Source organism: Coffea arabica, chromosome 2c (assembly GCF_036785885.1).
Source record: "Coffea arabica cultivar ET-39 chromosome 2c, Coffea Arabica ET-39 HiFi, whole genome shotgun sequence".
NCBI lineage: Eukaryota > Viridiplantae > Streptophyta > Magnoliopsida > Gentianales > Rubiaceae > Coffea > Coffea arabica.
The window spans coordinates 60,666,561-60,691,209 of record NC_092312.1 but is presented as its reverse complement, the minus strand read 5'-3'; the positions used below and the strand labels follow the sequence as shown (position 1 = coordinate 60,691,209).

At 37.6% G+C, this 24,649-nt stretch overlaps 1 long non-coding RNA gene across 1 annotated transcript; it reads left to right on the top strand.

The window, feature by feature from the left end:
• Window positions 1-19,302: 19,302 nt before the first annotated feature.
• Window positions 19,303-23,064, top strand: LOC140035368 (uncharacterized). Its single transcript, XR_011839506.1, has 3 exons — window positions 19,303-19,683; window positions 21,265-21,324; window positions 22,050-23,064. It is a non-coding gene; the product is annotated as an uncharacterized lncRNA (long non-coding RNA).
• The last annotated feature ends 1,585 nt before the right edge of the window (window positions 23,065-24,649 follow it).

The window sequence follows — 24,649 nt, the reverse complement described above, 5'->3', positions numbered from 1 at the left end:
ATACTTTCTTGAAATTCTTGGGGGGACAATTAGCGTTTCTTGGATTCTTGAACAAAAGTTTATAAATCTTGAAAATTCTTGCAAAACCCTAGTTCCTATTTCTTGAACAAAGTAGCAGCCAATTCTTGTTTCTTGTTGTGGCTTGAATTCTTGTCTTTGAGTGTTTGATCCGAAATTGAAAAGAAAAGAAAGAAAGAGTTGTAGTTAAAAAAAAAAAAAGAAGAAAGAAACATGAAGTCGGATCACTCTTGGATTAAAACAAGAAAGCAAATTTGATTTGAGAAACCAAGTTGACTTGGGATTGTAAACAAATCCTAGTCATCAAATAACTAATCCAATCTAGATTTTGCTAGCTGCTTATACATGAAAATTACTCCAAAAAAATCAGCAGCTTATCTTCCAAAATAAATCCAAGAACCAATTGGATTCAACTTTCAAAATCCCAACCAAGGTACAATCGGGTAGAGCAATTCTAGGCTTCCAAATTTCTGCTATTTTGTTTCTGACTTAATCGAGTTTTGTAATCTGTCCAGCCATTAAATTCGTGTCTTTTAAGTCTTTTTTAACTTGTAAATTCGTGTTCAAAAGGTCCCAAAAGGAGCCTAAATCAATCTTGGGTTCCAACCAGTTTTAGTTCTATAATTTGAGTCACTAGTCAGGTCTAAACTTTCCAAATTCTTGAATCATCTTTTAGCGAACAAATCTGAAAATTTTCCAGCATATTCATTGTGTCTTTTGAGTTGTTTAACAGTCCATTTCGCCCAAAAAAAAAGTCCAGCATTCATCCGCCACCATCTTGTGTGAAACCGGTGAAAAGTTTGATTGATTCTCATTGAGAAAATTCTGATTTCTTCAAATGAAGTAATCAAACGACTTGAGAAGTGATTGGTGAGACCATTGGAGTGTTCAAAACACTTTGAGTAAGAAGTGAAACACGTAAGGGAGTGGTGAGGTAAACTTTTCTATTTTATACTAACTCTTTCTTGCAAGTTTTAAAATGGCAAGTGAAAATGAAATGACCGTTGCTCAACTTGACTTAAAATTGGATGCTGTGTTGTTAGCTGACTCCCAAAGAAAAACTGACATTAAGCTAGAATTGATTCATGAACGCATTGATAACCTAGAAACTTCAAGGAGTTTCTCTAAGAAATCTAGAAGGAAAATGAGTCTAGTGATTCAAATGCGGACACCAAACTTGAAGATTGGGAACAAAGGTTGAGGGAACACAAACATAAACCTAAACGTGAGAATGAATCTCTCAAGAGGAGGGGTACCATGCAATCTACCTCTTTAAAGCCGATTTATACAAGAGGTGATATGAAGGTTCATTCAACATCTTCTAGGCCTAAACCTAGAGTTGAACCATCTCATGAGAAGTCATTTTGGGAGACATATCAACGTCTTCTACACCAAAAACAAATGGAGTCAAATAGATGCCGTCAAATTGAGCCTTCTAAGAAGGAGATAGCCAAGTCTATTCCTAACAAAGGAGTATCTCATCCTATCGAACCATTTGTTAAGAAGGTTGATAATGAGGAAACAATCAAGGGTTTTGAGCTAGAAAAAGAGATGAAAAAATCTGATGAAATAATTGGTAAAAGGAAGAAAAGAGAGAAAGTGAGTTGATTTTGAGAAAAAATGTGAGGGTTTATTGTTTTCCTAACAAACTTACCTTTGCTTTGTTTAGTATTTCTTCTTTTATGCAGATCAAGCAAAGTCAAGTAGAGTTGATATTGACGTGTTCTATTTCAAAGTCAATTGTACACTTTGCAAGTTTCCGCGGAGTTTGTCTTCTAGGAGTTAAATCCCTTTGGTATCAATTCATGGAACAATGTCAACTCAAGTATGTCCACACCAATGAAGAGTTAATTCATGCTCATCTTGAAGGGAACATTCCAAATTTTGGAGCTGGTTGTGTACCAAGGGTTCATTTGAAGAACAGGTTCCTCAATGATCATTGCAACTACAATTGTCATCTTACCCTTAGTCCACGTGAAGCTCCACTTCACCAAATCTGCCTTGGTGTCTTTCAAGTGTAATCGAGTATGAGTTCGATTTCAAGGGATACACTTCATACCATTTTGAGGATCCTTACCTCATGACCACAAGTAATCAAGTTGAGCATACATTGAAGCTGGTTCGTGAGATTCAAGGTTCAACAGCAGTTGTTCTCCAACTTAGCAAATGGTTTTTACATTGGATGAAATTTGTAGTCATCATAACAAGATTGACTGAAGGCATGCAACTCTTCTTGTCATCTTTTGTGAGGACCCAAAAATTTTCACATTTTCTCAGCATTATTTTATTTCTTTGATTATATTTTATACTTTCCTTGGAAATATTAAATTTTCTATGCATTTTTACAAGTAAGTACAGTTTTAAACCATTTTTCTAGTATAAGTTAGTTCGGGTTAATTTGGAAGTGTATTAAGGACGTGGGACCCGCTAGTGCGGTAAGTGTGATAAATTTTCGACAAATAAGTGAAACGTACACAAGGGGATATTACTGTATAAGGTGCTAGGAGATAATTAGAGGTTAGTTAGATAAGTTACAATTGATAGACAAAAGGATAAGCTTAAAACCCTAAAAGGAGCCAAGTGTCACTATGCTATTAGAAGTTGGACTTTTGACCAAGGTTGGTAACTTTACTAAAATCAGATTTTTGACCAAAATTCATTCATTTTCTTGTCTCCTTTGGCCGAAATTAGTGAGAGAGAAACCAAGAGAGTTCTTCATCTTCCACTTCAATTTCTTGCCCAAATCTTGAGTTTCAACCGATTAATTTGCAAACTACTCCATAAAACTTACTTCCCAAGTAGTTTCCAAGGTGTTTGTGGAATTATTTTTGGAGGACAAAGCCTAAGCTACCATCTTTCATAGGGAGATAAGGTATTTTGCCAAGAACCTCTTCTTTACTTCAATTAATTGCTAATTAGTGGTTTAAAGTTGTAGTTTTGGTAGTTTATGAGCATATTTCATGGTTGGAAATAGTATTATGGAAATTCCAGGTTAGGGTTTTGAATGACCCTGTTATGTCCAGTTTTATTTGAGCATGTTAGAGGCTGAATCAGGCTTAGATTAAAACATAAAAGTTGTAGAAAATGGTGTTAACTAGCTGCCTGTAAAATTTCAACTCAATCGGAGAAATGTAGCCTGTGAAAAGATCAAAATACCCCTGCCACCCTGTTTCTGTCCGAGACTGATAATCAGCTTATGTAATTGGTTAGTTTGACCAGGAATATTATCGAATGGGTTGTTGATGTCTTCTTAAGAATTATACCCTTGTATCTTAGCTTTCAAATGGCTTTGGAATTACCTGAATTGGAGTTGTGTGTGCTGAGATATGAGTGAATAAAGCAGGACTGCTAGTTGATTTCTGCAGTGAATTTCGAACTGGAAAATCTGGAGATGTTTTGGTCCATTTGACCTAGTTAGGGTGAGAACTGGACTGAGTGGTCTTCATAAAAGTTGTAGGTCTTTGTCTTAGCTTTTCAACGCCTCCAAGAACGCCTTAAACGGACTTTGGTAGCCTGCAATATGGCCATTTAAATGTAGTACAGTTAATTAGCCAATTAGTTGGAACTTAGTTCTGGGAATTGGGAATTTGACTAGGTTACACTGGAATATGGACTAAGTGGTCTTCATCAAAATTGTAGCCCTCTGTCTTAGCTTCGAAACGGTATAAATTACATCCCAATCTAATAAGCGTAGCTTCGGATGTGTCCGTTACGCAAAACCCGTCAAATCTGTCTTTTGGTTAAACTTCATTTCCGCACACGTTGTTAGCTTGATTTTTGTACTTATATGACTTTGAGCCTATGGAATGGCTATTGAAATGAGATGATATTATTTGTGACTTTGGGATTGATTGAGGAAAACAATGAAGCCATAAATGGTTGGAAAAATAGGTAAATACAAAGGGCGTGCTGCCCAAATTTTCGCTCGAGGGCTAAGTTTCTATTTGAATTTGTATGTTTTTGTTTGGCAAATACTATGACCATTTTCCTTCTTAAAACATGATCCTTTTCAATTGAAAACTCCAAATGTTTACTTACGCTTACCAAATAAAAAGGAGTGGTTTAGGGTTTTCCTGGGTATTTTGTCCTCCCTTTTACATGAATTTCATTAAGACATTTAGTCTATAATATTTATTTGAATATATGAGATGATTTTGAACCGTGTAAACGATTCCGAAAACAGTATTTCTTAGCCTATTTAGTTGGATTTCGACTTGTCTTTGGTTCAAGTGTTTCCATTGGAAAATTTTATAACCCTTTTGAGTTGGGTTTTACGTTTGGACTATGAAATCCTAGTTATTTTTGTCCACGAGTCCAAATGTTCTCGTTTCACTTTAAAGTCTTTTTATGCATTCCACTCATCATTTGTCGAGTCTCTTTGATTTCACCTAATTGTTTGCGCTAGATGAGCTGTAATATTCTTTCTCGTTTAATTTTAGGTTTTCTCGGTGACTGAGGATAATATCCGGAAGGATATTTTGTACGTTGTTTTGCATACATAGGTGAGTGTTCCTTGTTTGTTATATTTTCCTTGACTTCATGGCTTGCTGTTATTGTTGGATAATGTGTTAAGTGCTCTCAATGATTTTCAAAACGAGTTTTCTAGGCGAGTGTGTACTTTATTGCACTCGACCTAAATGAATGTGAAATTTTCAATGATTTAATGATTGAAACGTTACTTGTGCATGAATGTAAGCCTTTTGGCTGAACTGGACCCTGCCTTTCGTTACTGATCGACTCGAGCCAGAAGCGGACTCGGTCGGGCGATTTGGTAACCCTGAGTGAATGTTTGGTATACTCGAGTATTACCTTATAGGTTGGTGGAGCCTGGCCAACATCCAGGAGGGGATGGATGAAATGAAACGAATGAACGAACGAGGGTTTTACTTACAAAAATGCATTTTCAAACAATTGGAGGAATAAGGGGAAATGTCAGGAGAACGAATGAACGAATGAAAGCATGGCTCCCTGTGAGCCCGTATCCTTTTAATGAATGTGTTATTATCGCTTTCCATTGTAAATGTTTCTTGAATTATTGATACTCTATGTTTAATGTATTGGATTGATTGTTTGGTTATGTGTTCAGAACCTCACTGAGCTTTTAGCTCACCCCTTTAGTTTGTTTTCCTTAGCAGGGGAAGGCGAGCAAGGACAAGAGCTCGGTTTAGACTAGCCTAGACTAGTTTCTGATTTTGTAATGGTTCTCGCCCTAGTGCTTGGCACGGGCTGGATGTGTGGTGAACTGAGAACCTTTGTATATTCGATGTTTGTACTCCCTTTTGAGATAGTAATGTACATAAGTTTTACGTTAAGTTTTGGATTATCGTTATATTTATTCCTGTGATTTATTTTGATTTTTATTGAGGACTGAAGTGAACGGCTGAGTCCCGGGGGAGGTGGGGCTGTCACATCTTTCGTGCTTCAATCTATGGGCAAATTGCTTTCAAGATGAGGGAAATGATGAGAGCATGAAAATTCGAATCCCCATTGAAACACATGAAGAGTTTGAAGCAAATTAATTTAGTGAAGTTGTTCCCTTAGAAGTTGCGTCATTTGATTAGTAGCATTAGTTAGGGTTTTAATTGTCAATTTAATTGCTAAAATATTCAGCCAAAAATTAGTCTTCAAGAGGCCGAAACTTAGTTGGTGTCTTAGTCAAATAAGTGATTCCAAATCACATTAGTTAGGTTTTCAAATAAGTTATTCCAAATCAAATTAGGTTTTCAAGTCATGTAAGGCTATAAATAGCCTAACCTCTTAGACGTTTAGGGAAGTCAGATTTTATAATAAAATTGTGAGTTTTATTCACTTCTCCTGTCCAAGAGAGTTTTCTTGAAAACTTGAGAGTTTTTTTAAGTTATTCAACTTGAACTTATCAATTAAGTATACACCTTGATTGTGACGCTCTTCTACCAGTACTTTTGGTTCGCTAAAATACTAAGTTTTGGGTGGAGATTCGTCATGGTTCGTAGCTTGTGTTTTTAGAAAGGTCAAGGTTTCGCATTCTAACTTGTGTTCTTCATCTAGATTTAGGGCTTGGTAGGATATGAATTCATACCCTCGGACGGGTTCGTATCAGGAATATTGATGAAAACATTGAATATGAAATCCTTAATACATACAAGAAATGGGAATGGCTAGATTAGCTTACAAAATTAAACAAATAGATTAAAGACATATTGCAAGTTTACTAATATCTAGATTTATTGGACAATTAAAAATTTGGTGAGATACTGCACTAGGGTTTCAAGATAAAGTTGCTACATTAGATCATATAATAGAAGTAGAAGATAATCAACGAAATATTGAAGCTCAGAGCATTAGACAATATTTTTTAGAATAATTCAGCAGATATTTCCTAGGGTTCCTCTCTAAAGCGCTGCACTGATTGCTTAGCTGCTCGAAGTTCTGAGTATGACTGGCCTTCAGCCTTGGGCTAAGGGGCAAACGGATTCCCTTTCAATGGGAAAATCTTGGGATGAGGGGCCTTCAACCACTCTCTCCATTTTAGATAGGTCCAATGTCGAGGTATAAGGGAGAGGCAGCAGTTGTTTTCTCTAAGGAAGAAGCGGACAAGCTGGCAGCCCCTTTCTGCTTGACTCTAGTAGGGAAATTCTCTCATGGTCGGCTGATGCTGGAGGAGATTAGGATTTTTTTTAGTAAAGATAAGGTTAATGGACTATAGGCATGTGTTGATAAATTGCTTAGCAGTGGCAAACTTCAATCGGTTATGGACAAGAGAAATCTGATAGTTGGGAAAATATCCGATGAGGATATTCCGCTGGACAAGGGACTTCCACGTGCACAAGGAATCGTCGCTTGTTCCAGTTTGGGTTTCCCTTCTAGCATTGCCGATCCACTATTTTGATAGACACTCGCTGTTCTCAATCTTGTCGTCTGTGGGACAACCACTGTTCTTGGATTTAGCGACGGTAGCGAGATCGTGACCAAGCGTTGCTAGGGTGTGTGTTGAGGTGGACTTGCTGAAACCAATTTGTTCTCGGGTATGGATAGGTGTTGAAGGGGAGACTGGCACCTAGCAAAAGATAATATTTGAAGATTTGCCAAAATATTGTAGTACCCGTTGGAGATTGGGCTATTCCAAAAAGGAATGCAGACGAGACAAACTTGATGTGGTAGTTAGGAATAATTAGAAATAGCATGGTAGGATACTGATGTCCTTGGCAGATGATTCAGCCACCCCACAACTCGTGGTGTCGAAGCCTGATAACATAGTTCGGCAAAGTCAGAACGTTAATGCATAGGTTGTCCTTAGTCCAAGGTTGAAAGGGAAAGGGGATCAATTGCCCGAAAATAGGGAGGAGGTTCCAATAGTGTAGGAACAGAGGACAAAACTACAATAGACGGATGTGATGAGGCTGAGGAAGAGAGAGAGCAGCTCGGAGGAGGAGGTGAATGGCCCAACATTTGACCACAAGGTGGTGGGGAATGAGCTGATAGCAGAGGTGGTGGAGAGAAACAGAAATCAGGCGGGGGTGGTGTCAATACCAGAGGGGAAGGAGGGTTGTCAAAGGCTCTGCGAAGAGAGGGGGAATAATACAGTGCAGTGTGTGGCTGTGTGCTGGTGCAAACCTTCTCGATGCGATGGCTAGTGATAGGGATGCAGGGCTTGGAGAGGTGGAGGCCGAACTACCAACTGCAATAGGAAACTTATCTCCACGGGGTAGGGCTGACCAATGGGAAGACCAGGAGCTTGGAGTTAAGCATTGACCAGTCTGCAGCACTGAACAATGGATTTAAGAGGGCAAAAGGAGTAAGAGCTAAGTTTCCATCCAATAGACAGCTGCACTTCGCTGCAATATCCTCCATAAACTCGTTCTAGGTATTGTTCCATGATTAACGGGCTTTTTTGGAATATTAGAGGAGTTTCTAAGGCTCCCAATTTTAGGAGATTGCATAAATTAATACAAGTACATCATATTAAGTTTGTCTGCATATGTGAACCAAATCTGGACGTTGCCCAAATTGAGTTGATACGGATGTGATTGGCATTTGATTTCGTGGCTGTTAACTTATCATCAGATATTTGGGTTTTCTACAATCCATCTTTTGTCTGTATCATAGCTGGGAATTCTATCTGGCACATCACTATTTTGCTCCAACACCCTTGGCTTTCCAGTCCGTTGGGGTTCTCGATTGTACACGCGAAATGTACGAAGGTGGAACGTAGGGTATTGTGGGAAGCATTGTTGGGAGACAAGCCTAGTGCCCTTCCATGGTGTGAATGTGGCAACATGAACATGATATCAGCCCCAAATGAGAAGAGAGGGGGTCGGCCAGTGAGCAGTGCATATTGCATGGAGCTCATGACATTCATGGAGGAGGCTAGGGTCTTTGACGTGGGATTTTCGAGCCCTAGTTATACCTGATGCAACAACCGTAGAGGTCGAGCTAGGATATGGAAGCGGCTGGATAGGGTCTTAATAAATGGGGAATGTGCAGGATTAACCGCAGCCATTTCGATTGTGCATCTGGCTGATCACCCCTCAAACCATGCTCCGCTAAAAATTTCCTTCGCCTCTAGGCTGGATAACAAGTCGCATGCATTCAGGTTCGTGAACATTTGGACATCTAAAACCTCGTTTTTGGAAGTAATTAGGGTGGTATGGACACAGGAGGTAGAGGGTTCACCCTTAAGGATATTGTGCTCCAAGTTGCTAGCGACCAGGGAGAGCAATTCAGGAGTGGAACAAGCAGGAGTTTGGGAATGTCTTCGAAGCGGTTAAGGTGGCTGAATCATCAGTCTTGCAAGCTGAAGAAAGGATGGAAAGTGATGACACGGATAAGGCACAAGTATAACTGAATAGGGCTCAGGCAAATCTATGTATGGAGCAAAACATATGCAAGAATTTTGAAAAAAAGTAACAAGAGTATTGAGGCTCAAAGCTGAAAATTTCAAGCTATAAAACGTTTTGGAGCAAACATCATTTTCCTCCACTTCAACTTCTTTGTTTTGGCTCAAAATCAACATGCATGTGGAGATGAAGGTTTTCTTAAGTAACTTGAGCAAAAGTATGTCAAAATTGCCTTAAACTTAAAACTGAAACGCTCTCACCCTCACTTGATCAACAAGGAAAAATTTTCGAGCAAGTTGCCTCAAGTTTCTCTATTTAAACCTCCAACTTTCAACCTTATTTTCATGGCAAATAAACTATTGATCAAAACTACCATGTCATGAGGCATATGTTTCATGTTTTAGGCAAAAGAATCCATCAAAATTTTACATATATAAAGTTCTAAGCTAAGCTAAATAGATTATGCACCAAAACTAGAAGTTTGCAACATAACTTGAAACAACATGAAATCCTTCATAAAAGTCATTCCTTTACCTTTTGTAACATCATACATCAACTAAACTCAAAGATAAGGAAAGAAAAATTAGTTTTCTAGCAAATTTCACCTCTTTACCTCTAAGACCTAGGATGGAAAGCAAATCAAGAAGGTTGTAAGGCGTTCTTCCTCCTAGAACTCCTCCAAGAGCTTCCTTCCAAGCTTAATTCAAGGTTTGATGGAGTAGATTAGGGTTTCTCTCTTGTTTTCTCACCAAGTAGACAAGAAATCAAGGCTTGAAATTGAGTTTTTTCTCTCCCTTTTCACCTCTCTAAGTTCGGCCACCACAAGGAAAATAAACATGAAGAAATAGTGATGAAAGAAAGCTTAAGTTGTATAAGTTTAAAGCTAGTCTTGGTCAAGAGGCTTTGGATGCTTGATAAGTAGCAAAATAAGAACTAATGCCTATCTAATAACCCAAATATCTCTCTTTCTCCTAATTATCTATTAACACCTCTTTCCAATAATCCCTTTTTCAACTAAACTCCCTCTAATTCACCAAATGTATTGCACACATCTCACTAGTTGGTCACGCTAGCATAATGCACTACGAAACTCAACATACACCAAGTTAAATAAGAAAAAAGGATAAAAATATGACTCAACAATTAAAGCAATCAAGAATTCAAGGCAAGTAGTTAAAAGATAAAATATAAAAATAACATTAGGTCCTCACACACACAAGCGCACACATCACACATACCACCACTCCTGCTCCTTGGATCTCCCTATCAATTAGTGCAACATCAGAGAAAATTGAAAGAATACTAGTTGCAAGGGAAAGGAAGCAAGGGAATGAGTTGGGCTTGGGAGTTTTTTCATCAAAATCTTTAAGCTAGAAGGCTACAATTAACATTGACCTTATTTCTTTTCCTCCATTTTCATTGGTGTTAAAGTGGCTTCGTTGATTTGCTTGTCTATTGCCTTGAAGTTTTTTCGTTCTCTGTTTTCAAGATGAATAGGGTTTTGAAGGATAGAAATTTGTTTTCTAGTTTTGAAAAGGAAATCAATTACTTATTGGTTCTTTCTTATGATTATTAGCTTTAAGAGAATACTTAAAAGTGGAAATTTGCAAGTTTGTACATGAAAAGCTGGGAAATCAATTTCTTAAATTCGATCTATTTTTTGTCTAATTTGCCATTTTTTTGCTGTTTCTTGTCAAACTAACACCACAGTTGCATTATAGAATCGATAAGGGTCATGTTGGTGTAAGTTTTGTGAGTTTTGGTGAAGATTTAAATAAGTTTCAAAAAGAGTGGCCAGGCTGTAAATCTACAATTGTATCACTTTTTGTTCTTTTTTGCGAAAACTAATCCCTCAAACACAATCTATGCAAAGAACTGAGACTGTGATGTTATTTTGGCAAATTTTAGCGACTGATGAGGTTGTCAGCTGGTAGCGACGGCACCAGAATAGCCATGGCCATCAGCGATAAAGCTTAAGTCTACCAGAAAGAAAGAAGAAAGAATGAGAGGAAGAAGAAAGAAAGAAAAATAGAAAAGAACAAAAGAGAAAAAGGAAAAGAAAGAAAATAAAAGATGGACTTGTTTTTATTTTAGTTAGTTGCACTTGTTTGTTTACATGATGTGGGCTGCATTTTTTCTTTTGGATTAAAATGGAGTGGCCTAAAACACTATAAAGGACGCAGACCCATTTTTTTTGCTTTTCTTAGGAAATTTGAAAATTGACCCTAAGTTTTTTAAATAATTTTATTGTGGACCCAAAACTTTAGATTTCTTGCATTTAAGTCCTTATTTTATTATAATTTGGCCCCTAGACTTTCTATTTCTTTAATTTTTGCCTCTTATTTTTTGAAAAATTGTTTTAACCCAAAAATTTTTAATTTTTGTAATTTAGTTCCTAACAACTTCGTGATTTCTCAATTCTAGTAATTTCCTTTCTTTAATTGTTAATGATGCTCTCTTAAATGCATTTAACTTGTAATTTTGGGACATTTTAATTTTCTTTGTGTGTTTGGCCTGATAATGTAAATTTAGTATATTTTAATGCTCTCTTTTAAAGTATTTCTAATTAAATTGGTGCATTGATCTTTTTATTGATTTTGAATAATAGATAATCCCCCATTCCCTCATTTGATCACTAGTTCAAAAAGGAGGTACCCTTATTATCCTTTAATTTCAATTATATGCTCTTACGTGCTCTTCTATACTCCTATGTTTTTCTTTTACTATTATTTTTGTTTTATTTATTTTGGACTTTTATTCATTGTCATATTTATTTATTCAATTCAAGTTCTATAATAACTTGGAGGGTACCCGAATACTCAAGATGTAATAGATAGGTTTTTTTTTTGCAAAATTTGTAATTAGATAGGTAAATGTAATAAATAAAGGTTATATTTTGCAAAGGTTGTAATTAGATAGGCAAATGTAATATACAGGTTAGATAAGTTTATTTTCTTATATTCTCCTATTAGATTGTAGTTAAGTTCCCTAATGTAATAGTTAAGTCTTGTGTGCTTATGTTTTCATGTGTTTATGTGTTTTATTTACTTTTCTTAGAATTTTACATCTAGATATTATTCTTATATGCCATGTGCTCTATGTGCATTTATGTATTTACTTACTTTAATTTATACTTTATATATTTTATTATAAATGACGAATACACGACGTCACCATACTAGTCCAACACGAGTTTTGGCCTTTCTAGCTCATTTCCTTACTAGTCTAACACTAGTGAGGATATGTAGAAGTGAATTAATCTAATGTTAGACCCTTGACCCCCTTCGCACACTAGATTCATGAATTGTTTGTCATTTCATTTCATGCATATTTTTCTATTTTTAAGATATTTTCTAATTTGCATATTATTTTATCCTATTTTATACCCTTATCCTGTGCGTGTCCTGATTGTTTCATTTATAAGTGCATCTTTTTTTTTATTTTTTAAAGAATTACTATTATTGAAAAGAAAGGAATGTTACACTTTGGCAGTAGCACGTGGTATCCTAAATCTTCGGAAGGAAGGAAAGCCAAGCTTATCCAACTAGTAATCACCTCTAGCCATTGTGGGCAGCTCGGAAAGACATTCGTAAATACAAAATAATTGTTGAGGATGAGTAGAACCTGCTTTCGCCAACACATCCGCGACCTTGTTCGCTTCCCTATAACAGTGGGTGATCTGAAAACCCCCCCTAGCCACTAGTTCAATCTTCCCCACTTCTCCACTGATTGTTCAAGGACACCGGTGATTCTTCATGAGAATTTGTTGTAACATCAAGGAATCCGTCTCGACCACCAGATTACCAATGAAACCCCGTTGCACACATAACTGCAGCCCAAATAATAATGCTTTGGCTTCTGCTTGCAAGCCGGTACAAACCCCAAGATATGCAGAATATGCAAAAACCATACACCCTGCAGTGTTCCGAAAGATCCCCCCCTCCACCACTCACTCCTGGGTTACCTTTCGAGCATCCATCAATATTGAGCTTGACAAAACCAGGCCATGGAACGTGCCACCGAATTTGTCAAATGAAGACTATATCAGGTTGACCCTCCACAAAATCTAGGAATTTAGGCCAATCCCACACCTGATCCAATTCCCCGAATTGTAGCCAATAAGCATCCTTTAAATCCCAAAAGATGGCTTGACATATCTCTGCAGAACTCTGAACTGTTCCCTGGTACAGTGCTTTATTCCTAGCCTTCCAAATGTGCCAACAACTGAGACTAGGTAATAGCTGGTACACAAACCTAAGCCTCTCTGATTTCACTGGCTTTAACCACCAACTAATCAACCATACTCGAATATGCCCGATATTAAGCGGCAACCCGCATTCTGAGCCAAAAAACTGCCACACCGACTTTGCCAGGACCCCTTCCAGAAACAAGTGCCAAAGAGATTCAGTGTGCGATACCGAACAACATGAGCACTTAGATGGTAGGTGGAACCCACGTGAAGCTAACATGTCGTCCAAGGGAAGACGATTAAATAGAAGCCGTAGCATAAAGAAGGACACCTTGAGGGGAACACTTGACTACCATACCTGTCGAAATAGGAAAGATGGTGGCTTCATCTCACGAACTTCTCTAAATGCAGACGATAACGAAAACTGTCCTGAGCTTTTCACTAACCATATCATCCGATCAGGTGAAACCCCAGGTGGGCCATCTACCACCAATACCTGATGCACCATGTCAAGTGGCAAAAATTCCACTGACCTCGGCATGACCCATTCTATATGTTCCATAACGTGATGAAATGAAATGTCCTCCCGCACCTCCACACGCAAATAGAAGACCCCGTGCCCAGTCCAATTATCATACTAGAAGTTGCAACATCCATCATGTAGATTCCACCCAATAAATAGTTTCGCCAACCCCCTAATATCAAGCATTCATTTCCAAGTTGTCGATCCTAAGGGGGACCCGGAAACTTGGCATGGATGGGACCCCGTGCAATACTTAGCATTGAGGAATCTTACCCATAAGGAGAAGCCACACCAGAAATTCCACCATAACTTACAAGAGAAAGCCCTATATGTGTCACTGATCGATCGAAACCCCGTCCCACCTTCTTCTGTGGGGTAACACAAATCCCTCCACCGGATCCAATGGTATTTCTTCTTCTCGCCAACCTCTCCCCAAAGAAAATCTGCACACATCTTTTCAATCAACCGGAAAACACCTTTTGGCATGACACCTACCGCCAACAACTGGATCGGAATGCTGGTCAGAACATGCCTAATCAAGATAATTTTTCCACCAAAAGACAAAATTCGAGACTTCCAAGACAGCACCTTATCAAGAATCTTCTGACATAAATCCGAGTAATACACCTCCTTGGCTCTACCAATAAACAACGGAACACCCAAATACCGAATCGGAAACTGCTTCCTTTGAAAATTGGTAACTCGCTCAATTACACCTTGATGAGCTAATGAGATCCGAGAATGAACTAAATACCCACTCTTCTGCACATTAACCAACTGGCCAGAGTCATTCTGGTACCACTCCAATATTCGCATGACTCTCTTTAACGCAGCTGCACCACCATTGGCAAAAACGATAACATCGTCGACAAATGCCAAATGAGACACTGGGGGGCAATGCCTGGCTACCGTGTATCCCACAAACCTCGACTGGGACACAAGAGAATTTAAGGCTCGGGAGAGGACCTCTGACACAATAATAAACAGAGAGGGCGATAATGGATCCCCTTGTCGCAGCCCTCGGGAAGATTTGAAAACCCATGAGGCACACCATTTACTAGCACATAAAACCAAACATTGGAAATCAACCTCCACACCATGTCAATAAACCTTTCACCAAAGCCAAACTAATGCAAGATTGCAATAAGGAAACGCCAGGAAACCCGATCATACGCCTTAGCCATGTCTAACTTAAGAGCAAGATTCCCTCCCTTGCACTTCCTTCCCATATCAGACATCAACTCTTGAGCCAACAAATAATTATCCGACATAGAATGGCCCTTAACAAAGCCACTCTGATGAGGAGAAATGATTCAAGGCAGAATACCTGATAATCGCCCCACTAAAATTCTAGATATAACTTTATTGAGGAGTTGCTTACACTTATAGGCCGAAATTGGGAAAAATCGTTAGGATTCATGACCTTGGGAAGGAGAACAATAGAGGTCGCCGTAATGAAGCGAGGGAGGTCCGTCACAGAAAAATTCAAAATTGCCTTGTAGACATCCTGAGCCACCACTTCCCAAGCAGACTAAAAAATTTCCCTGTGAAACCATCAGGTCCAGCGGCACTATCTCCATCCATCTCAAAAATAACCTTCCTCACCTCCTCCACAAAAGGGGTCTCCTCCAAATCATTATTATGGATAACATCTCGTAGATTTGGGATAACATGAAGAAGTCGAAATTCGTCCATAGGGTCGGCAGAGAACAAGGTACAAAAATATTTTATTGCTTCCTTCCCAATCCCTTCCTCATCCATAACCCACTCCTCCCTTGAATCTGGAATCCTATGAATTGTAGATAGGAAGTGATGCTGCTTGACCACCGAATGAAAGTATTTCGAATTTTGATCTCCGTGTTACAGCCACTTGACCCTAGTCTTTTGCCTCCAAAATTGCTCCTCCACTGATAATGACCTCTTCAAATTAGCCTGAGCACGCTGGAGCTCTAAATGGGCCTCGATAGAAAGGTCAGACTGTACACGCGACTTTGATGCCACCACCTCCGCTTCCCCCCCTTTTTTACATTGTCAAATACATTGCCAAATACCTGCTTATTCCATCGGCAAAGAGCCCGGGAGACATTCTTCAATTTCTCCCACAACACATAAAATGATGATCCAGCCATCTCCATTTGCCAAGCAGATTTGACCACCTCTTAAAAACCCTCTTTGGTAGTCCAAACATTCAAAAACCGGAATGAGCGATTCCTGCAGACAAATCTAGGAGCAAAAGAAATAATGATTGGGGCATGATCAGATAGTGCCATACCAAATGAGACACAGAAACTGATAATGAGAAATTCAGGCACTCCATATTGATTAACAATCTATCCAAACGTTTCCAAATCTGAGCCCTCCTTAATCTATTATTACACCAAGTGAAACTACATCCAGAAAAGCCTGTATCGAAGACCCCCTCCATTACTCATAAAGCGAGACAATTCTAGGCCCTCTGTCGGGTGCCACAGCCTCCCTCCTCTCTTTTCACCTCCCGAAAGAATGACATTAAAATCCCCCACAACATATCAAGGACCTTGGCATGGTTTATCCTGTAATAAACCCTGCCATAGCCGCTGGCGCTCAGCCTTCTTACACTTTGCATGAACAAAAGATACTAGCATAGGTGTAGGGAACTGAGGATGCACCTAGCGAATAGAAAGGTGCTGATCCGAGTCTCCTACCACATGACTAATGAAGGGGAAATTGAAGAAAACCCACAACTCCCCTGATGAATTACACAGTACAGAGTCAAAATTGAGACGAATACGAATCGAGTCAACCTCATCCCTAGACAACTTGGGTTCACATATACCCACAATCACTATCTTATGCTTATGAACAATATTCTTAAGCCTTCTAAGGTTTGGTGGCTTGAGATCCCCCGAATATTCCAAAAATATTCATTAATCATGAGATAAAATCTGAAAAAAATTTTGAGATTTCTTGGATACCGACCTTAGTTCTCTATCCGAGGGCACTGTGACCCGAATACCCCTCCCTTTCACCTTCCGGACACCTTGTTCAAGAGCGGCAACTTGATCTAAATGCAAGGTCATAGCCATATTGTGCGCTACATCCCCCTCGATGCATTGCCCACCCGCATCCCGTGGCGAAAGCCAACCTGCAACCGTGACATCGTCAGAAGACTCTCCTGCCAATACCTCCTCAGCCTCCATCTCTTCAATCCTAGCTTGTTCGCCGCTCCCTGGAATCCTGGCTCCCTCACTCTCCACGGGCTCTGCCTCAGTCACCACCCGCTCATCTAAATCGGTGATGATCCTGCCCGCTGCTGCCTCAATCGCCTGCTCCACCAGTTCAACTGCCGCACCCATGCTATCCTTCCCGTACCCAGCCTCTTCATCGACCACCAAGAGTTGATCATTACCCCCAACGCCTCTTTTAATGACAATCTTGCTCAGTGGTTTGGAGAGACGAGCATCCGAGAACTTCTGAAGTTCCGATTGTAGTTGTGTCCTAGGCACCATTTGTAGCGGTTCGTCCTTGTCTGTGTGCGCTCCCGTTTGTGTGGTAGTCACCTGCTCGCGCGCAGGTCTGGGCTGCTAGTCTTCTAAGACAGACGAGGTTGGACTATTTTTTTCTGTTAGAATTGCATCTCATTTATGAATTAGTAAATTAGATAGTTCAATTGGTTATTTAGATTAAAAGAGTCACCATTCGAATATGGAAAAAAAGCAACTAGTTTTAGCATAGTATTACCCCTCTATAAGAAAGAAAACTGTGTGACAAGTTTTAGTTCTCCATACCCATTATGTCATGTCCCTCTTTCTAGGGTCATTTATACGTATATATATAAGTTTTAATTGTCTTTTCTTCGAGTCTTATCTTTACATGCTTGAGACCCCTTCAAGGGATTATTATTGGGATTCACAATTAATATGATTGGGACTAATTAGATCTTATAGGGACATTTTGTTTCTTTTGATGTCTCCTTTAGGTTTAGATTTGCATTCATGTAAAAAAAAATTCAAATATTATTAGTTTAAGGGTTAGATTAGGAAAATTTTGATAAACCTCACAATTAGCTTAGATTAGGTTGAAAAGATGTCTTAGGTTTGAATTAATCTATCTTTTGCCTTTTCTTTCTTTAACCATGACTTTCAAGCCTTTTTCTCTCAATTTCAAAGATTTAGAGTTATCTAAATAAGGGGTTTCTCATTTTTCTATGAAAAACTTTTTATCATTGATTTGGTACACTTAAACTTAATACCAACTATCAACTCCCTTTTTCTCAAAAATCCTTTTTTAGACTATTTTATTAGGCCCACATTATCGCATTTATAAAAGTCCCATTTTGGCCCTTTTTCACATATTTTCAATATTCAAAAATCCATTTTTTCATTAAATGCCTTTTTATTTCAAAAACCCATTTTGTCTCCTTGTGACTCACTTTGCCTCTCAAACTTGCCTCTCATGTTTCCCTCTTTAGTTGGTATTTACAAGCTGGTTCTCACGATTACTTATAAGATAATCTCCAACCTTGTCAGCAAGATGTTAATAAGAATAACAGGTTAGTTGACCACTTCACAAACTCAACACATGATCCCCTATTTCTTAGTCATTAAGGGCTTAATCACAAAGTAAGCACGTAATTACAATGACTACATGGTGTACTACATTTTTGTATCTCTATTTTTTATGTGTCATATTTTCCTCTTTGGACTATTGGTGAAGGACCTACGCTCCTGCTTATCAAGTCAGGAGTTCGCCTCATGGCATGCAGGGTTGGGATAGAGGGTTAAGGAGGGAATAGGAGAGTGGGAAGGGACAAAAAGGGATAATTTTAGAAACCTCCCTTGAGGTTTTTAACAATTTCACCTAATTTTCTTGAGATTTGAAAAATTACATATACCTCACTTGAGTTTACCGTTTTGGTAACTAAAACTATTTAATGGTTAAAAGTTTGAATGAATAATCCAAAATGCTCTCATGATATTTTATAAAGTTCATTTCACCTTCTTATAAAATTATTCAAAAATTATTGAACATGTACAAAATTTCAAACTCATTTCTATTACTTTGAAGGTGGTATTTTCTAAAGAAAAAAGTGGTTTTTTCCTCTAATTATTAATATTATAAATTTATAGACTGTGAGAACCCGAGAAAATTATATGTATATTTATTTTATTTACTTTGATAATAGAAAAATTATATATAACGAATAAACGGTTACCTTAGATGCCTAATTGAAACCCTATAAATTGAGAATTTTAAAAATAAATTCAATAAGTACATGTCTAGAAGTGTAGAAAAATTTTATGAATTAAATAAATATATGACGTGCATATCGTAAATTGTGTTAATTGCAAATATTACTAGACACGTAACATACACTAGAAGTTTAACAAGCACATGTTTAATAAGTTTTTCTTAAAGCTAAACATGTCAAAATCAATGTAAGAAATTATTAGGGTAAATGCAAATTAGAATAAACGAAATTTTGAATCAATGTGTGAGACAATAAAATTACGGACTCTTGGCAAACAAATGAACAAAAATTAAAAAGACCAAACCAACCTTCGACCTTTGGTTAATCTTCCATGCAGCCAAGAAACCAACTAACGTACTACATAAAATGAAACAGAAAGAGGCATAATACTTGAGTGAATTGGAACCGAATGGAAGCTATCTAAGCGGTGGAAGGAAAACAAAAACAAGTAGGTTGGCTGTGTGCTGGGGCGGTGAATAACACCTGGGATGACAGCTGCCCATTTAGTTGCTAAGTGAAGTGATGATCAGGGAAGAAAAGAGACAGCGGTGACATTGTTTGGCGGTGGCCGAGCGAAGAAAAAACATTTCTTTTCTTTTCTTACCAACCACGCACTAGGAGCAAAGCTGAGAGAGTGATTTGGACACCCATTCAGCTCATACATAATCGAGTGAGAGGAAAAGAAAACATTTCTGGTTTCTCTTTGCCTCCAGTCTGCAACCGAGACAGTGAGAGTGAGAGAGAGGCACTGGCTCGCTTCATTTCTTCAGCTGGTAGCCTCAACACCGCAAGCCAAACGTGAGAAAAAAAGGGAGAGCTAGTGCAAGAGTTAGAGGGACGAAGCTAGGAGCAGGAAACCAAACGTGCGATCTGCATTTTTTTTCAAACGTTAGGAGGAAGGAACGAGGTACGTGACAGCAATAACCTTCTAAACAACTAGTACACTTGGATATTACTGTGGAATGCTGGAATGTAGCTAAGAAAAATTCAGCTTGATTGAAGGGAAAACTTGTTTAGGGAGTGGTTACCATTCAGCTCCATCCGAGGAAAAAAAAACTGATCATGCAGCTTGTTAACCGAAAGTAGGGAGAAATATTCCGCTAAAACCTCAAACTATATGCTCTTTTCTTGTCTTACCTGAGAACTTAGAGCAGGGTTGATAACTAGAGTGAGAAGAGCTTGTAGCTGAAGTAAATGCCGGGCAATAACTGTGAAATCTCAGAAAAATTGCAGAACCTGAGTGTTGAGCTGGAACTTGCAACTGATGTCAAAATTTCTTGGGTTAATAACGTTATGGGATGCATGCAACAGATTATTTGTTTCCTTCTTCAGTTTAAGGGGTCAGTCGTAGGTTAATGAGTGTGAAATGGAGAGAACCATACGTGAAAGAACTCTGAGGCAAGCTGCGGTACATCAGTTTTGCAGCCTTGCGCAGAGCTGAATTTTAGTCAGCTTTCCTTTTGAGTTTTGAGCATAAACTTCCCCGTTTTGCTTAAGTTAACTTGAAGATGAATCAATATGCTTTTTACATAATCTAGAACAGAAAACTGAGGAGGAATGAAAAGGGAAAAATGCAGCTGCTAAGCCATGCTGAAATTCTTTTAGCTTCAGCCGAGAGAGTGAAACAGAAGGTGCTTCTGACCGTACAGTTTTTACCTTGAAAATGCGAGAACTGAGAACTGAGTGTCGATGTCTCCATAAGAAATGTAGTTCTATGTCTTAGCTTCGAAACGCTATAAAATTCACCTCAATCCGATAACCATAGCTCCAGTTATGATCAGAATACCAGAAGATGGCAAAGCTGCCTTTCTCGTTGCCTTTCCTTTTGTTCCCGAATGTACTTTGCTAAGATGCTGGCCGTGAGAAACCAACTTTTAACCAGCATTTCTTCTAATTTCCAACCTTGTAAGCTTTCATAAATGGTAGCTACGGTTGGTCTGAGATTTAACGACTATATCTAGTTCCACGAGTAGAGTTAAATTAAAGCAAATGAGAGGAAAACTCATGATAGTTATATACCTAAATTGGCTTCTAATCACTTAATATTGTCTTTACACATATGTTAAAATCTATAAATTTGAGGGACGAGTGTAGTGGAATAAAATTTAATTTACAAATAACTTAGAGTTTAACTAATTTAAAAAAGGGAACCAATGGAATATTCCTAAGCTTTAAACTTAGAATCTTGAGTAGAAAATAATTTAATCCTAATGTAAACATTTTTTAAATTATTAATTTGGAGAGTATGTATATTTCTTGATTTAAGATAATAAAGTCAATAAGTCTTGAAATAAATTGGGGAATAAATATTGCGTATATTTTGTATTTTAAGATCAAACTTGATTTTAATAGTTTAAACAATAAGGTAGAATAAATATTGAATATGTTATATTTTATATTTTAAAGTCAAACCTAATTCGAATAATTTAAATAATAGGTGAACATCTACAAATTGTAAATTTACCATGGAATTATATATTTATCTCAGGAAATAGCCGCGAGCCAGGAAACAAATCCGAGGCTCAAGAGTAAATTATTTGAATAATTGGTGAGTGTTTTTCGAATTTATGTGTTTAACTGTTTATGTGTATCTAAGTGAAATTATGTGACAAATGTACTTATCATGAATTATTACTAAATGATTCATTATAAAGTGTATCTTAATTGTCCCTCGCCTTCTAAGTCGAAAGTGTATTTTATCGCACTCAGCTTAGTTAAGCATTAAGGTTGATAATTGACTAAATATTACTGTAAATGTGCATGAATATAAGCTGTATGTGTACTTTACTACATCGGCTGAACTGGATCCCAAAATCCTTTGTTCAACGGACTATTCGAGCTAGCAAAGAGCTTGGTCAGATAAGACAAAAGATTTGGGTAACTTTTTCAGTATACTCGAGTATTACCATGAGGTTGGGAGATTATTGAACTGATTATTGAATGTAGGGAATTGTTTATTGTTTTGAAAGACATAAGGAGGTGAATTGGCAGAATGTACAATGATATTGAAATGAATGTACAATGACAGTGAAATGAGTGTCTCTTGATACTGAAATGAATGCTCAATGACATTGAAGTGGCTCTAATGCGAGCAACATTGATGAGAGTATATTTTACATGTTTTTAAGTGTATTTATTAGTAAAATTTCAGTAATTTAATCAAGTTTATAACTAAAATAGTTAGGGTTTTGGTAAAAATATACATTTTAAAGTTAAAGTGGCCAACATTGCATTTCTATTAATCTTAATGGTAAAAAATTCATTTTCATGCAGGATTAATGATTCAATCACCAAAGGATGTCAACTGAGGTGAAAAGTGGATAATTGGTGATGAATTTAACTGGTAAAGAAGAAATGAAGTAAATTGAAGAAATGCAAGTGAAAACAACTCTGACACATTTTCGTATTTTGGCTATATCTGGAGCTACACATATTGGATTGAGGTGATATTTATACCATTTTAAAGCTAAGAAAGAGATCTAGATTTCGTATGAAGACATAGGAATCCAATTCGGTTGTTTTCATGAACAAAAAGTCGAAATACAGAAGCTGCACTCTATGGACGAAAATTGAAACAGGGGTTTGACTAGGTGACCGTATTTTGATCATATCTCAGTCTACAACACTCTGATTTGGATGATTCCTGAAGCATTGTGAAGCTAACTCAAAGGCCTACAATTTTGTGTTTTGTACAAAAGCTAGCTCGGCCTCTATCATAGAGAAAATCACAGTTGAAGCGAGGCCAATTTCACATAGTTGAAAACACGAGTTGACAAAACGTGGGTTGATGCCGCGTTTTGTGTAGTCGCATTTTGTAGCTGAAAATCTGCAATTTGCTCAGCCATTTCTCTTGTGCTCATACTAATTTCCAGCTATAAGTTGCAAAGGAAGTCGGTGCACATGCTTCAGAAGACAAAAAGGGCAAGAAAGGTGGCTTATTTTCAAGTCAAAAACATTGGTTATTGACTATCTAAACAAGCTTCAAATTTGGGAATCAAAGGGGGGAATATTTGACCAGGAAAAAGGAGTTTTTGGACCAGCTTTTATACAGAGACATTGGGGAGGTCAGAGGAGGATATATGTAGATGATTTTCTGATAGCAAACTCTCTCTAGCTAGTAAATTTTGCAGGAACACTTGGAGGCTTCATCTTGTAATAATCTAGTATAAGACATAGCAGATTTTTAGAGGGCTTCACCATTACTTGGCTAAGCTTTTCTTTATCTTTCTTGTACTTGTAAACTGAGATGTTTTCCATTAATGAAGTTATGAGTTTGATTATTACATTATCACTGAGTTCTATATCTAGGGAGTAGATGAAACTTATGGCCAAGTGATATAAATTGAATGTGATTTATACTTGTTGTATCTTGTATTAACTTGTTTACTTATGTATGCTTGACACCTTGTTGTTGTTTGATCACCAATAGTAGGTTTATAGTTGTTATTACTCATTGAGAAATGGTAAAAACAATGGAATAACATGAGTAGAGTTTGAGTTGTATATTCATGAGAATAGAAATACATTCAAGTGGATTAAATCTGCATTTCATGCATGAACAAGAGTAGTTTCAGTTTTCACCAAGAGATTAGGAAAAACTGTGAGGACTTGCAAATTCCTTATATATTTTTTTAAAAAAAATTCCCTTTTATTTGGAAATTATTACTTTATAATAGCCCTACTACCCAATCACCCCACAATAAGTGCAAATGAATATAGAAGTAAGGGTTTTCTCTTTTCAATTTCAAGTTATAAGCGCGAACTAGGGTTTTTACGTCTATCCGTAGGGTGACTATCCGGTGCGGAGTGTGGATCAAATCTGGTGATTAAGAGTGAGTTTTAGGTGTTGTTAAGTGTGTGAGTAGAAGTGATAATAATAAGTAAGTAAATTATAAGTTAAAACCCTAGTATACGCGATTTAAGGAAAATCGGCTCGAATCGACGGGTATCGTTCACTACCGATTGGACACACCACTTGACCAACACTTTCCTACCCTAAAATATCCTTGATATTATTACAAAATATCTCCTTCAATCTCAGCATGGAGTGGCTGAATTATTTGACCAAAAAAACAAGGAAAAAGGAAAAAAATTTAAGAATGAATCTTGAAGCAACAAGTGGCGGTCTTCCATTGGATTGTTGACTAACTAATTTACACCATATTTACACCAAAAACCAACCAATTTCCTCCATAATTTCAGAATACCAGCCGAGAGCAAGAGAGGGAGAAGAGTGAAGAGAGCTTTCCAATTTCCAACCTTGAATCCAACATTTTGAGTGAAAACAAGAAAAACTAAACCGATTAATCACAAGTTTGGGAGCTTAGGAAGCTTGGAAGCTAAACTTTGCAAGGGTATCCTTTGTAAGCTTGTTATTGAGGTATATTGGCTGTCCCTTATCTTTGGTTCTTTGTTTTTGGGCTTAAGTTGCTATACAACTCATGTTTTGATTAAATTGGTAGCTATACAAGTAGTTGTGATGATTTTGGGTGCATTAGTAAGGTAGGTTTTTATAATGTTCAGCCCTACTTCTTATTGTGTGGATGGTATATGATGTACATAAGCTTGTATATGAGGTGGTAGTGATGGTTTTAAGCTAGAAATGTGAATTATACCTTGAATGTAGCAAAATTCCAGAAGTGAAAATCCTTAGTGCCCTGTTCTGCCTAGTTTTAGTTCACCTTGATAGAGGTCTAATTAGGCTTAGCACAAAACATGAAAGTTGTAGAGAGTAATGTTTTATAGTTTTCTACAAAATTGCACCCCAATCCGAGCATTGTATCTCATGAAAAGACAAAAATACCCCTGAAACTGCCCTAGGTGGAGTCCAGCAGACAGTTTTGACATTGCCTCACGTTGGTTGCATTTTTTCA